At 30.6% G+C, this 14,180-nt stretch overlaps 1 protein-coding gene and 1 non-coding gene across 2 annotated transcripts in view; both read right to left on the reverse strand.

Annotated features, from left to right (window-relative positions):
- The window catches only part of GPR158 (G protein-coupled receptor 158), a 341,897-nt gene that overhangs the window by 228,415 nt on the left and 99,302 nt on the right, over positions 1-14,180 (reverse strand). The window lies entirely within an intron of this gene.
- On the reverse strand, positions 255-373 carry LOC111746259. Its single transcript, XR_002783030.1, has one exon. It is a non-coding gene; the product is annotated as a 5S ribosomal RNA (ribosomal RNA).

Here is a 14,180-nt window from a genome sequence, read left to right on the forward strand (position 1 = left end):
GATTTCTTAGATCACCAAAACTGAAACCCTTTAAAGAAAACATTGACAAATTAGACTTCATCAAAATAACAACTTCTGCTATTCAAAACACACTGTTTAGATAATATAAAGATCTGACAAAGACTGAGAGAAAATTTTACAAATCATATATTTGAAACAGATTTGCTCTTTTTTTTTAGGCAAGGCAACCCTTCGTTGACCTCACAGATTGCAAGGACCTTGTCAGTTTACAATCCCTTATTTTTATTTTTTTATGCCTACAGCACCTGGTCTTCCAAGGTGGTCTCCCATCCAAGTACTAACCAGGCCCAACCCTGCTTAGCTTCCAAGATCTGACAGGATCGGGCTTGTTCAGGGTGGCATGGCCATAGGTGAAACAGATTTGCATCTAGAATATATATATATATTTTTAAAAGCTCAAAACTAAACAATAAGGAAACAAGCAACCAAATTTTAAAAATTGGCAATTTTAACAAACAGACAACCCAATTATTAAAAAAAAAAGATTTGAAGAGATGTTTCACCAAAGATAAATGGATAGCAAATAAACACAATGAAAGGTTGCCAATATCATTAGTTACTAGAGAAAGGAAAATTAAAACCTTAATAAGATACCACTAAACATATTTCAGAATGCTTAAAATTTAAAAGTAACAAGTGCTGCTAAGGATTTGAAGCACTGCTGTTAAGAATGTTAAGTGGTGCAAACACTTTGGGAAACAGTTTGACAGTTTCTTCAAAAGTGAAAATACACACCTACCATAATATCCAGCCATTCTACTCTCTGGTATTTGTACAAGAGAAATAAAAGTATATTTCCATACAAAGACTTGTACACACAAGTATTTATAGAAGCTTTATTTGTAATAATAACAGAAAACAACCCAACTGTTCATCAACAACTAAATGGATAAACTGTGCTACATGCATGCAATAGAATACTACTCAACCAGACCTATTGAAAATTAACATAAATCTCTGATTTAGAAAATAAATACATCGGTCTCATGTGGATCTATAATGCACTAACGGAAAAATATTGAGGTCATAACCTGGTGCTCACATATAATGCTTTAAAACCCAAAAAGGAATTGCAAGTTTCTTGTCAAATATGGTAGATAAATCTTTTATCCCTCTCATTTCTTCTCCTCCAAAAAATGATCTTACTAAATTTAATTATTCATAAGCCATTTTCATTTTTCCCCCAGCTCTCAGGATATTCTGAATAACTACCGATAAACAATATATTCTCAGCTTTTAGATAATGATACATAAAACGGAACATTTCAGGCAAATAAAAAAGAATACTAAGATTTTCTTTGCTAAGGAAGGACCTTTGGATATAAAACAATTTCCCCAAAGATAGGCCCCCAAGGGTCTCTGTTTTTCTAAGAAATTTTCAGTACGTATATAGCTATTAAATGGTCAGATTATAGTTGAATTTTAACAATGCATTAGAAGATCATTTCAGACATTTATAGTCTTAATTTTCAGAGTACAAGCAAATTATCACTTCCTCACCTTCTGATAGAGGCTTTAGCAACTGAAATAGGACAAAGGCAAACACAAAATAAGAGCAAAGAACAAAGACCATGCTAGATCAGCAACAACTTGCCACTGGAATAGGACCTGCAGAAATTTTGCCCAGCCTAAATGATCTATTCATAATGATCTATTTATTCCTAAGTATTCACATAAACTGTGATACAAATAAATTAACTTTGAGCTAGATGCTTTTTTAATCAAGCTTTAAAACCATGAAGATCTTTTTTTTTTTAAAAAAAGGTTGTCACTCTAAAAATTGACATATCTTTTATAAATATAAATCCTTTACAAGTATCCCTGATTAAAAGTAAGACAAAAATATGAAATGCTATAACTAGAAAATATGTAAGATAAAGAACAAATTTAATAGACATAGCTAAATTCTCCTTATGGTAAAGTTTCAGGGGTCTACAGTATGGTCTTACTTTTGGGGTATCTATCTATCCATCTATCTACACTCAATTCTAGGCAGAATCAGTGGGAATAATTTAAAAGGATTAAAGTAATGCAAAATGTGTTCTTAGATAGCCAAAAGGTATAAAAGCATTCCCTATTAAAAGGGTTCTTTGTAACAATTTCATGGTGGTAACAATATTCCCCATCGCATCTCCGAAATATCCAAAATAATACAAAAAAAAAATCTAAGTAAAAGCAGTGTACTTTATGGGTAAACATAGTTGCAAGATAAATTCTCCAATATTCCAAAGAGCTTCCCTTTCTTTAACTGATTTTCTATGGATGCATTGGGTCTAAAACTAGTAGAGGTCTGTGTGTTTATTCAAAAAGACATTACTTTTTAATTGCAATCCTCAAGTATAAACGTTTATTAGGCATTACAATTCCCTGGAAATACAAATCCCAATGAGCCTGGAAATGCTTTCCCAATGTAATGTTCAGCTTCCTGACCAAAACATTCAACTCAGTATTCTCCAGTTCACACCAACAGAAATACATATTTAGCTTTAAATTGTGCATCTGACTCAGAGAGCAGGAGAGTATCTATTGTCTCGAGATTGTCTACTGAAACTTCCTTACTTTTCAGTTGAGGAAAGTGATACCTAGAGAAATTAAGTGTTCTGAACAGGTTCAAACAGTTAATCAGTGGCAAGCAAGGATTAAGAAAAAGTCTACATATACAGTCCAAAGGCCTTTCTATAATTCCACACTATGCAAACTTTTAAGAACTCCACCTATGTATAAGTCACAGATAGATGCCACTGTGTAAACTATACATATATATATTCACAATTCTCTTCCAAATTAGATATATTAAGGAAAGATTAGATAAAATTCACTTACCTATACCAGAGACCTTGAAAACATTACTTATCTATCTTACACATTAAGTTAGTTGATCAGAATGAAAAATCCTGCTAGTGCGACGTTCGCTATTTTTAGAATTGTTATTTGAATTCAGTCCTCAAATGCTAATCCATTTTGGGAATAAAATCCAAATGACATTTCAATATTAAAAACCAGTGTGTATATGCAAATTTGTTACTTATACCTTTGGAATTTTTCAGGCCATCTCCACACACTAAGTATCCCATAATAGTTTGCCAATTTATAAACACAATTCTATCTCTACACTGAGCACAGCAATTGCCAAAACTACTCTTACCACCAGAAAAGTCATATCCATGGGATTTCGATTGCTGTTTTTAACAAGTGAACAGCTCAGCTATGCAACACCATGTTCAACACCATGGTAGAGTGAGGATCAGACTCACAGAGAGTCCAAGTAGCTTCTCTCTTTTCTATGTCCACAGTCTGTAAGTGCCTAGGCACTTTAACAAATAAGATGCAACATCTGAAAAACTTTTCTAATCTTAGCTAATCTTCTGAGTCACAAAAAGCAGTGCCATGTCTGTGTCCCCTCAATTCATTTGTTGAAACCCTAAGGTGAAGATATCAGGATGTGGTGCATTGGAAAATGCTTAGATCATGAGGCTGGTGCCCCCATAAATGGGATTAGAACTCTTATAAATGAGACTCCACAGAGATTCTCACTTCTTTCACCATGTGAGGACACAGCTAGAAGGTGCCAGTGATGAACCAGGAGGATGATTTTCACCACAATGTGACCATGCTGGCACTCTGATCTCAGACTTCCCAGCCTTTAGAACTTTGAGAAATAAATTTCTGTTGTTCCTAAGATACTCAGTCTGTAGTATGTTCTTATAGCAGCCCAAATGGACTAAGACAAACACAAAATATAAATAGATCACTAAAAGCTCATCGTTAAAGATAATAGAGTAGAAAAATGAGAACCATCACAAGACTTGCGTGTAGAAGGTAAGATACATTGTGTGGCTGAGCCATAAAATAATAAAATAATAAAAATAATAAAATAATAAAATAAAAAAAGGTGAAGTTATTTCATAATATTCTGTCCCAAGTCTTTAAGATATGTATAGATGCATAGGCCATCTCAGCATCCCTGCACTCTGCCTAAATACAGCCATGCTATTCCATGATCAACTGTGCTTAAGAAATACACCTATATATAAAGAATGATTTGGAACATATTTTTTACATTTGCTATAATACACAAAAAAATCAATTGTTCTTTAAGTCTTAGCAATATCAACTATCATCATCCATAAGTATAAACAAACAGATAAACAAATACAAGGCATTAGCTATTGATGGTTAAGGGTTCTCAATATTTTACATGAAGGATAGTATCACCACTGTGATAAGTCTAGATAGAAAAATAATTTTTCTATATCAATAACTATTTATCTTCATTATAATATGGTTTTGTTTTAGATAAAATTAACCCATATGGCAACAAATAAGATTCCTCATTAACTAAAAAAAATATTACATGGCTCTTTACTTATTCTCAGAATTTTATCAATTCATATTAGGTTTCATCCTAAAGACCAGTGTATCTAGTCCAAAAGATTCTCTTTGAACTTCTGAGACTTTACTTTCAGTATTGTTTGACAAATCCTTATTGAAAATCAATTATATTCCAGGCATTGTACTAGATTCTAGGAACAAAAAAGATGAATAAGGCTTGGTTCTTGCCTCTAAAATATTCAATCTAGTGAGTCAGGTTATTGCGTACACAGTAAATTTCAGTATACTGTGACAAGTGTGATGATAGAGAAATTCACAGGATTATAAAAATGGACACTGAAGGTTACCTACTCTAGACTAAAAGTCAGTCAGGAAAGAATCCTGGCAGATGTGACACTCAAGAAGAATCTTGAAAGATGAATTTACATCAACCAAGAAAACAAGGAAAGCAAAGGCCATTCTAGCAAAGAAACAGACTCAAAGACCCTCGTGCATGTAGAAAACTATGTACAGTTTAGTTCCCTTAGAGCAAGAAGTCCAGAAGAGACAAGTAGGAGAAAGTCTTCCATATCATATTAAAGAATTTAGATGTTGACCTTTAGTCCAGGGATTGTAACTTATGTAGGAGAACAAATGTACCAGAAGACCCAAAAGAAATACCCTGTTACATCAACATGACACTTTTTACAACTTTTGCATATGAATACTCAAAGGCAAAAAATAAAATCTCCTATGTTCCACAGGAACAACATTCTTTATTTTTGGGCCATTTTTACATGGTTACAGTACCTGACTGGAGCCTAAAGACAACTGATGAATTTAAAGCAGAAATGAAACTTGTCAGATTTTCATTTTTAAATAAGATATATTGAGTATAGCTAAGATAATCATAATCATATAAATAAAAATATTATAAACATCTTCCAGAAACAATATAGATCAACAATAAGAATAAAGTCTACAAAGCATATACTTACAGTATAACTAGAAGACAGAGAACACTACAAAAATCAACTTATCTCCCTGCAGAAAAAAAGGTGAAGTTATTTCATAATATTCTGTCCCAAGTCTTTAAGATAAGTCAGGGTACAGGATAAAAGCTATACAGAAGAGAAAAGAATAGAATGAATTGCCTATAATTAAAATGAATCATCCTTGGAATGAGAAATCACCCTAGGTGTGAAAATACTGGGGGAAAAACATTTTAATAGATTAGTGTTAATTAATAATTATAGGTAAGGGACTTAAAAGTGCAGATAGGATCACAAAAGGTCATCTTGAAAAGGCAATGTGGATGGAGAAAGAAATAAAAAAGAAAGGGAGAGGCACCCATTGGAAATTATACCATAAGGGAAAAGAAAGAAAAACCGGACAGGTAAATTCAAGATGCTGCAAGATAACATTAAAAAAAAAAGGCACAAAACTGAAGAACACACATCCCTCCCCTCCTCTCACTACTTTCCAAAGAAAGCATTCATTAAATAATTTCTTTAGTGACAGAAGTATGTGACTCTTGAACTAGAAATCTCAAAACTCACATCCAAACTACCAACCCTATTCAGGAAAGTAGAGGTATAATCAATCTACTATAAGAAGAAAATACAAATTGAGAACCAAAATAATTCGGCTGATAAAAACCTAAACATAAAGCAAAAGAAAATGATAGCACAAGATTCTAAATGTATTAAATAACCTCAAACAAGTAGATAATTGGGGGCTATGAAAAAATATTGAACCAGAAATTAAAAATGAAAAATAAAATTTAAAAAAAGGAAGAGATAATGAAACTTAGACTTTTTTTTTAATTCAGAAAAGAAATAGAAGAAAAAGACAAAAATTAAATTAGAAATAAAAATTAAATTATAAATGCCCAAGAAAGAATGGATATGAATAAAAACAGCTGGTACTAAAGGGGAAAAAAAAAGAAAGAAAATCAAGAGACTGTAAGTGAGCTTTAAAAGACATGAGAAAAGTCAGAAAGAAAGTAGTTAAAATAGTCAAAGAATGTATAACACATGTAAAATTGAAGTCCCCAAAGAAAGAAAATTGAAAAATGGATAAGAACTAATATTTAAAATTATATACCAAAAGAACTTTCCAGAAGTAAAAGAAGACCTTATCCAATGGTTCCCAAACTGTGTGCTGAGGTATAGCAGTATACTGAATGAACTCACAGGCATGATATGGGATATTTTAAATTTTTGGAAAAAGCAGTAATATTTGACATTTATTGAAAATCACACAAACAAGTAATTCACATTAGTTCACAGATTCAACATGAGATAGCACCATTTCATAGTTTCAAATCTTTGTGAAGTTGAATCATCAATAGTTATTGCAATAAAAAGCAAGTACAATGTGAGAATCAATGTATGATAGGCAATATACAATTTCATTCTAAGGTTTGAGAAATTGTGCAGGGTTCACACAGCCCAATAGTAGGTGATCTGAATTAGGAACAAATAACATTATTTTTTTCTTCTAATTGTTTTCAAGTGGCCACCAGTTGTTAAGACATAACTATTTACTGTTTAGACCAGCATACTTAATGAATAGAACTATTATACATTTCTTCTGGCCTAAGACCTCCATGAAAATGTTTCTGAGACTCTATGGGCACTACAAACTAAGAAAGCTTGGAACCTTTACTTGAATCGATATATAGAAAGAGCTTATCATTTACCCAGGAAAATTAATCTTTAATGATCAACTCTGGGACATACCTTATTAACACTATTAGATTACAAAGAAAAATCTTCAGGGTTTCAAAAAAGTAGATCAAATAACTTACAACAGCAAGAGAATTAGATGGACATCAGACTTCTCAAAAGCAACATACAAAGCAAGGAAACGATAGAAAAGCATTTTCAAGAATTAAAGCAAAGAAAATATGAAATGTAGTTTTTATATCCAGTCAAGCTGTCTTTCAACTATCAAGACTATAGAAAAAGTTTAAACATGAAACAATTTATAGAATATGGTACACATGAGCCCTTCTTGAGCATTTTACAAGCAAGTATCATCTAACCATTTCTGGAAAAAATCAATTGTAGATATAAGACAAAAAAAAAGATGAAGACAGTGAAGACAGGATATTTTTTAAAATGTATAATCTATAAAATATGGTAAAAAGAAGAGAGAGAAAAATAAAGTAGAATAAGCTTACTGACTATTTTATGAGCAATGGGTCAAAGGATATATTTTGAAACTGACAAATTAGATAGCAAAAGGTGAAATAAAAAAATAAAGTCTAAAAGCATTTCAAAATGTATTTCAAGTACAAAAGTAACCACTAGAAAAAATAAAAACCTTCTTAAATACCAAAGGAAATTTTAGAAATTAAAATACAAAACAAATAAATCACAAGTGGGGGAGGGGGCAGCAAATAAAACAACACACATAGAAATTAAAACAATGTACTATTAAAGAATTGAAATAAAATAGAACAGTCAGTAAATGTGGATCGGCTTAACAAACCAATTACAAAACAAAACCTTCAATTTCTTCATCAGTAAGATCATCTACATGCTAAATAAGCAAAGATGCACCTAAAACAAAGTGATTCAGAAAAAATAAGGAATCTAAACCAAATGGAACCAAAAAGGAAGCAGGGGTTGTGATCTTGCTATCTGATACAGTATAATTCAATCAAAAAGCATTAAACATAACAAAGAACTCTTTTTAAAGCTAATGCCACAATTCATAATAAATATATCACATTCATAAATATTTCTGCACTAATTAATACATCAACCACCTTCAACCACAAAGCAGAAATAAAGAAATTCAAGAAGAAATAGAAACATAATAATTAACACACCACTTTCAGTACAAGACATTAAATGTATGAAAACTAAGTAAAGATATAGCAGACCAAAAGTATATAATCAATAAGCTGTACTCTATTATATATATCAAATTTTTTATCCTCATGAGTTAGAAAATACACCTTCATTTTAAGTGCATATGAAATGTTCACAAAAGTTTACCATATATTAATTATATGGATAAGTTTTATAAAATAGAAGTATTACGAACAATGGTTTCTGGCTAAAATTCAGTAAAGCTAGAAATTAACAATAAAATACAAAAAGTCCCTTATTCTTGAATATTAAGGGGAAAAAACTCTCCTACTAAACAACTCTCAGTAAAAGGAAAAAAATAAATAGTAATTTGAGAATTTCTAATAATAATGATAATAAATAGTACATATTAGCATGAATATATTTAAAACAATCAGAGGATAATTTATAGTATTAAGTACTTTTGTTAATAAAAACAAAAGAATGAAAATAAATGTGGCAGAGTAGCCAGAGGAAAAAACAATAAAGGAAACCAAAAGAAACAAAGTGAGGGAAATAATAAAGATAAGCACAAAAATCAATGAGGGAGAAAACAGAAAAGCATTGATCTAATTAATAAATCAGTATCTTGGTTTCTTGAAAAATTGAAAAAAATACCTTTTTAAAAAAGGGGGGGAAGCAAACATATAGCACAAAAACTAATGAGAAAACAATCATTGAGAATTTAAAAATAAAAAGGCATAAATGCAAATATTTATGTCAATAAATTTGAATACTTATATGAATTAATAATTTCCCAGGAAAATACAGTTTACAAAATTTACCCAATTAGTGAAACAATGCTTAACAAGACCAATTTACAATACATATATAGAGAAAATTTGGAGGAAATTCCCACCTAAAAAGATTCAGGATCTGATGGTTTCACTGGATAATTCTACCAAACCTTTAAATACCAGATCATCCCAATGCTATATAAATTATTCCACAAGATAGAAAATAAAGTCTGTCTTCTAAATTCTTTGTATAGAGAAGTATAACATTAAAAACAATCTGTGAACACAATATAACAAAAGAAAATTACAGATCAATATCACTTATCAATGTCATTACTAAGATAAAAACTAAATCCAACAAGCCGACTCTACATTAAAATGTATATATCATGACCAAGTGAGGTTTATTCCAGAAACTATTAATAAATTAGAGAGTCCATTCATAAATACAACATAATAAAACATCTGAGGAGGAAAATATTATTATTATAGATTACAAAAAAATAAAAACAAAAACCTATTGGCAGAATATAACATCTGTTTCTAATTAAAAAGCATTCAAGAATACAGAAATTGACATACCCTTTTTTACATAATAAAATATATACTCTTTAAAAACAGTATATTACTTAATGGGGAATACAAGAGATATTACTTAATGGGGAAATACAAGAGATATTACTTAACAGGGAAATACAAGAGATATTTCCCTTAAGATTAGAAAGAAGATGAAATATTTACTTTGCCCATTACTATTTAACATACTGGCAACAGTAAATGCAGTTAGAAAAGAAAAACTTACTACATCAGTGGTTATTAGAGTGTGGTCTGTAAATCCCTGGTGATTCCCAAGACTCTTTTCAAGGGGTTTGAAATGTCAAAACATTTCTCCCAGTAATATTAATATATTGCTTGCTTTTTCTACTGTATTGATAATTTCACTTATGATGCAAAAGCATGGGAGTTAAAATTGCCAGAATCTTAACATGAATCAAGGCAATGGCATCATACTTTACCAGTATCTACTGTATACTTTACTGTTAGGCACTACAAAAAAATTCCAATTTCACTTAAGAATGTCATTAATCAAGCAGTAAAAATTGTTAATATTATTAAGTCTCAATCCTTGAGTACAGTTCTTTTTCACTTTCATTGTGATGAAAGGGAAACTATGCATAAAGGACTTATGCTGCACACCAAATTATAATGTTTGTCTCAAAGAAAATAACTTGTATAATTGTTTCAGTTGTGAGCTGAATTAGCACTTATTTTATGGAACACCATTTTCTTTAAAAGAAAAATTGACAGATAAATTATAGTTATTCATACTGAAGATCTGGCACATTTTTTAGAAAATGAATAAAGCAAACTTCAAGGAAAACAACTGGCAAGAGTTGCTGCCAATGACAAAATTCAAGTTTTAGAAATCTTATATCTACCACCATGAGCCTGATAGTTTCCCAATAATTAAAGGGTTTTCTGATGAGATCGGTAGTAATTTTAACAAATGTGATTTTTTTAAATTTTCTAATGAAATGTATTAACATTTGAAATATTTGTATAACACAGTGAAACAATATTTCCAATACATATGTAACAAAGTTATGCATGAGTAAAAGACTTATTCGAACTGCAAGTTACACTAATAGGGTTTCAAGCAACATCGTACAAAATGTGCATTGGAAATAGTTTCAGATTCAGCATTACCAATAACATTAAGAAGTTTCCACACATCAAATGTTGGACTATAAGAATATCTACAGTTCTCTGAAAGTATCACTAAAATATTCCTTTGTTTTCCCACTACACATCTGTATGAAGCTAGATAATCTTCATATAGTAAACCAGAAAAAAATCTTGCAACAGATTGAAACAACAGATCAAATATATTGCAGAAACAGATATATTCACCTGTTTTCTATTAAGCCAGAAGTCAGAGATTTATAAAAATACACAATATCAATCTTGTAAGTTAATAAAAGTAACTCATTAAGAAAAATCTGTGCCAGCATGTAATGAATTTACCACTGTTATTTTTAGATGAATGAATAAACTGTTGCAATTTTCTTAGTCTTAATCTTAATTAGGTAAATATTAATATATATAACTTACAATCAAAAAATCTTGAGGGTACTCAAAAATATTTAAGAGTGTAAAGAGGTCCTGAGATCAAAAAGTTTGAGAACGGCTAAATTATAGCATGGGAACATGAAAAGTAGAAAAACTATCATTATTTGCAGTTTCTGAAAAACTACAGAACATCAATGATAAAACTACATCAAACAACTAAATGATTCAATAAAGCATCAGAACATAGATTTAACATACAGAAATCAATATACTTTATATACACAAGGAATTACATGGTAGACTAGATTTAATGGTAAAATAAAAGCATTTAAAACAGCAAAATAGAGAACATACTTCAAATAAAGTTAAAAAATATAAAGCCTATGTGAGAAAACTTTAAAACACTTCTGAAAGACACAAAAATAGTCTTGAACAAGTGAGATGTCTCTTGTTCTTTGATAAGATGACTCAACATCATAAGAATGCCATGTCTCCCCAAGTTAATTTATAAATTAAAACTATTCCAATAAAAATATCAAAAAAAGTTTTTATGGAGCTACAAAAGTTCACGTGGAAAAATAAGCATGCAAACAAAATTAAAGAAAAACTGAAAAAGAAAGTCTACAAGTGGGAAGATAGCCTAACTAAATATTAAAATTTGTAATTCTTTGTAATTCAAAATAGTGTGGTACTGATGTATGAATAGGCAGATTGGGGAGTAAACAGAAAAGAAGTAAACCCAATATGGAATTTTAGTAAATTAAGGTGATATCTCAGATTACCAAACCTTAGCTAAAAGAAGAGCTGTATTAATAAATAGTGCTAAGACAACTAGATAGACATTTGGGAAAAGATAAAATCAGATCCATACCCTATAACATACACAATTCCATGTATACCAGAGATCCAACATAAGAATAAAGCGATACAAGCTCTAGAAAAAAATGCTGGTAAATTCTAGCATTAATTGGTTATAGCAGAGAATTTCTAACTATGACTCAAAATCCAGAAGCATGAACAAAGGTAAATTTCACTCTAAAAAAACAAAATTTTTGCATGGCAAAAATATAATAAGCAAAGTCAAAACACTATCTCACCAGAAGAAAAACTTATAACATCTCTCACAAATAAAGTGCTAATATCTCTAATAAATAAAGAAGTCTTAAAAACTTAAAGGAGGAACAATAAAAACTACACAACATTGCTGAAAAAAATTAAGAAGAAATAAATACAAGGAAAGACATTCCATGTTCATAGACTGGAAGAGTTAATATTGTCAAAATGTCAATACTATCCAAAGTGATCCACAGATTTAGTGCCATCCTTATCAAAATTCCAACAATGTTTTTCTGCAGAAATAGAAAAACCCATCCTAAAATTCATATGGAGTCTCAAGAGACCCTGAATACCCAAAACAATCTTGCCACTTCCTGCTTTCAAATCTACTGTAAAACTATGGGAATCACAATAGTGTGGTACTGGCATAAAAACAGACATATAAGTCAATGGAACGAATAGAGAACCCAGAAATAAACCTTCACATATACTGTCAAATGATTTTTCACAAGGGTGCCAAGGTCATTCAATGGGGAAAAGACAGTCTTTTCAACAAAGAGTGCTGGGAAACTAGATATCCACATGCAAAAGAATAAAGTTGGACCCTTATCTAACAATATATAGAAAAAATAACTCAAATGGATCAAAGATCTAAACATAAGTATCTCTTAGAAAAAAAAACGAAGAGCAAAAGTTTCACAACATTAAATTTGACAGATTTCTTGGATATGACACCAAAGGTGCAGGCAACAACAAAGAAAACAAATTAGACTTCATGAAAATTGAAAGCTCATTTTAATTTAATTACCACTCTAAACACTCTATCGCATCCTAAAGTACTTGAGGTAGTACTTCTACATAGGAATTGTTAGGGATACAATTCAAACCATAACAGACTATAACCAATTGTATATAATAAAAACCATGAATTCATACTTATTTAAATAAATGAATTATTTACTTAATGAAGAGAAGCAAAAGTTCTTTATGGTAGATTTCCATTATAGTAGAATTCTAACAATATTTTGTATAAATCTCAAAGCATTTCCCCATAAGTAACAGGGAAAAATAGTAACTTTACAGTGGAGAAAACCAGTATGCACTAAGTGTAACTAAGGCTACAAAATTAACATCAACAATAATGAGACAAATAGATATTTTATACCTCCTGTTATGATGTACTGAAAACACATAAAGTCTGTGATACTCTTGACAAAAATGCATTACTTAAATCTAATCATGAGGAAGTATCGGATAAATCCAAAGTAAGAAAAACATTCTACAAGTCAATATAACTGTCAGAAAACAGACTGAGAAACTGTTCCCAACAAGAAACTAAAGAGACCTGATACTTAAATGCAAAGTGTGAGGTTGGTTTGGTTTCTAGACCAGAAATTTTTTTAAGCTATGAAAGATAGTACTGAAACAATTAGTGAAATATAAAGTGTTGAGATTAGATAATAATATTGTATTAATTTCAATTTCTCAATTTTGATGATTGTAATATAACAGATGGTCCTTGTTCTTAAGAAATATATACAAGTATTTAGGGGTAACAGTGCAAGACAACTGTAATTTACTCATGTAATTCAAAAAATGTGTGACATTTTTAATATATATACATACACACATAAGTCAATCCTCATCATTCATGGATTTTGTATTTGGGAATTCACCTGCTCACTAAAATTTTTTTGTAATCCCAAAATTAACTGCAGCATTTTCATAGCCATTTGTCAAAATGCGTAGAAGTGGGAAAAAATTTAAGTCATCCAATACACATATTCCAAGCTGAGGTCAAAGAAGGTGGCATACTATCTTTTTGTTTCAGCCCTAATAATACAAACAAGTGTCCTTTTTGTGGTCTATTTAATGCTATGGTTTTTTGGGGGTGTTTTTTAGGGCTTCTTTTTGGTGATTTTGCTGTTTAAAATGGTCCCCAAGTATAGTCCCAAAATGGTTTTTAGTATTCCTAAGTGTAAGAAGGTTGTGATGTGCCTAATGGAGAAAATGTGTCAGATAAGTTCTGTTCAGGCATGAGTAACAATGCTACTGGCCATGAGTTCAATGTCAATGGATCAAACATATATGTAAATGTTAAATGTACATATATATCAAATAT

This window comes from Pteropus vampyrus, unplaced genomic scaffold, assembly GCF_000151845.1.
Source record: "Pteropus vampyrus isolate Shadow unplaced genomic scaffold, Pvam_2.0 Scaffold180, whole genome shotgun sequence".
NCBI lineage: Eukaryota > Metazoa > Chordata > Mammalia > Chiroptera > Pteropodidae > Pteropus > Pteropus vampyrus.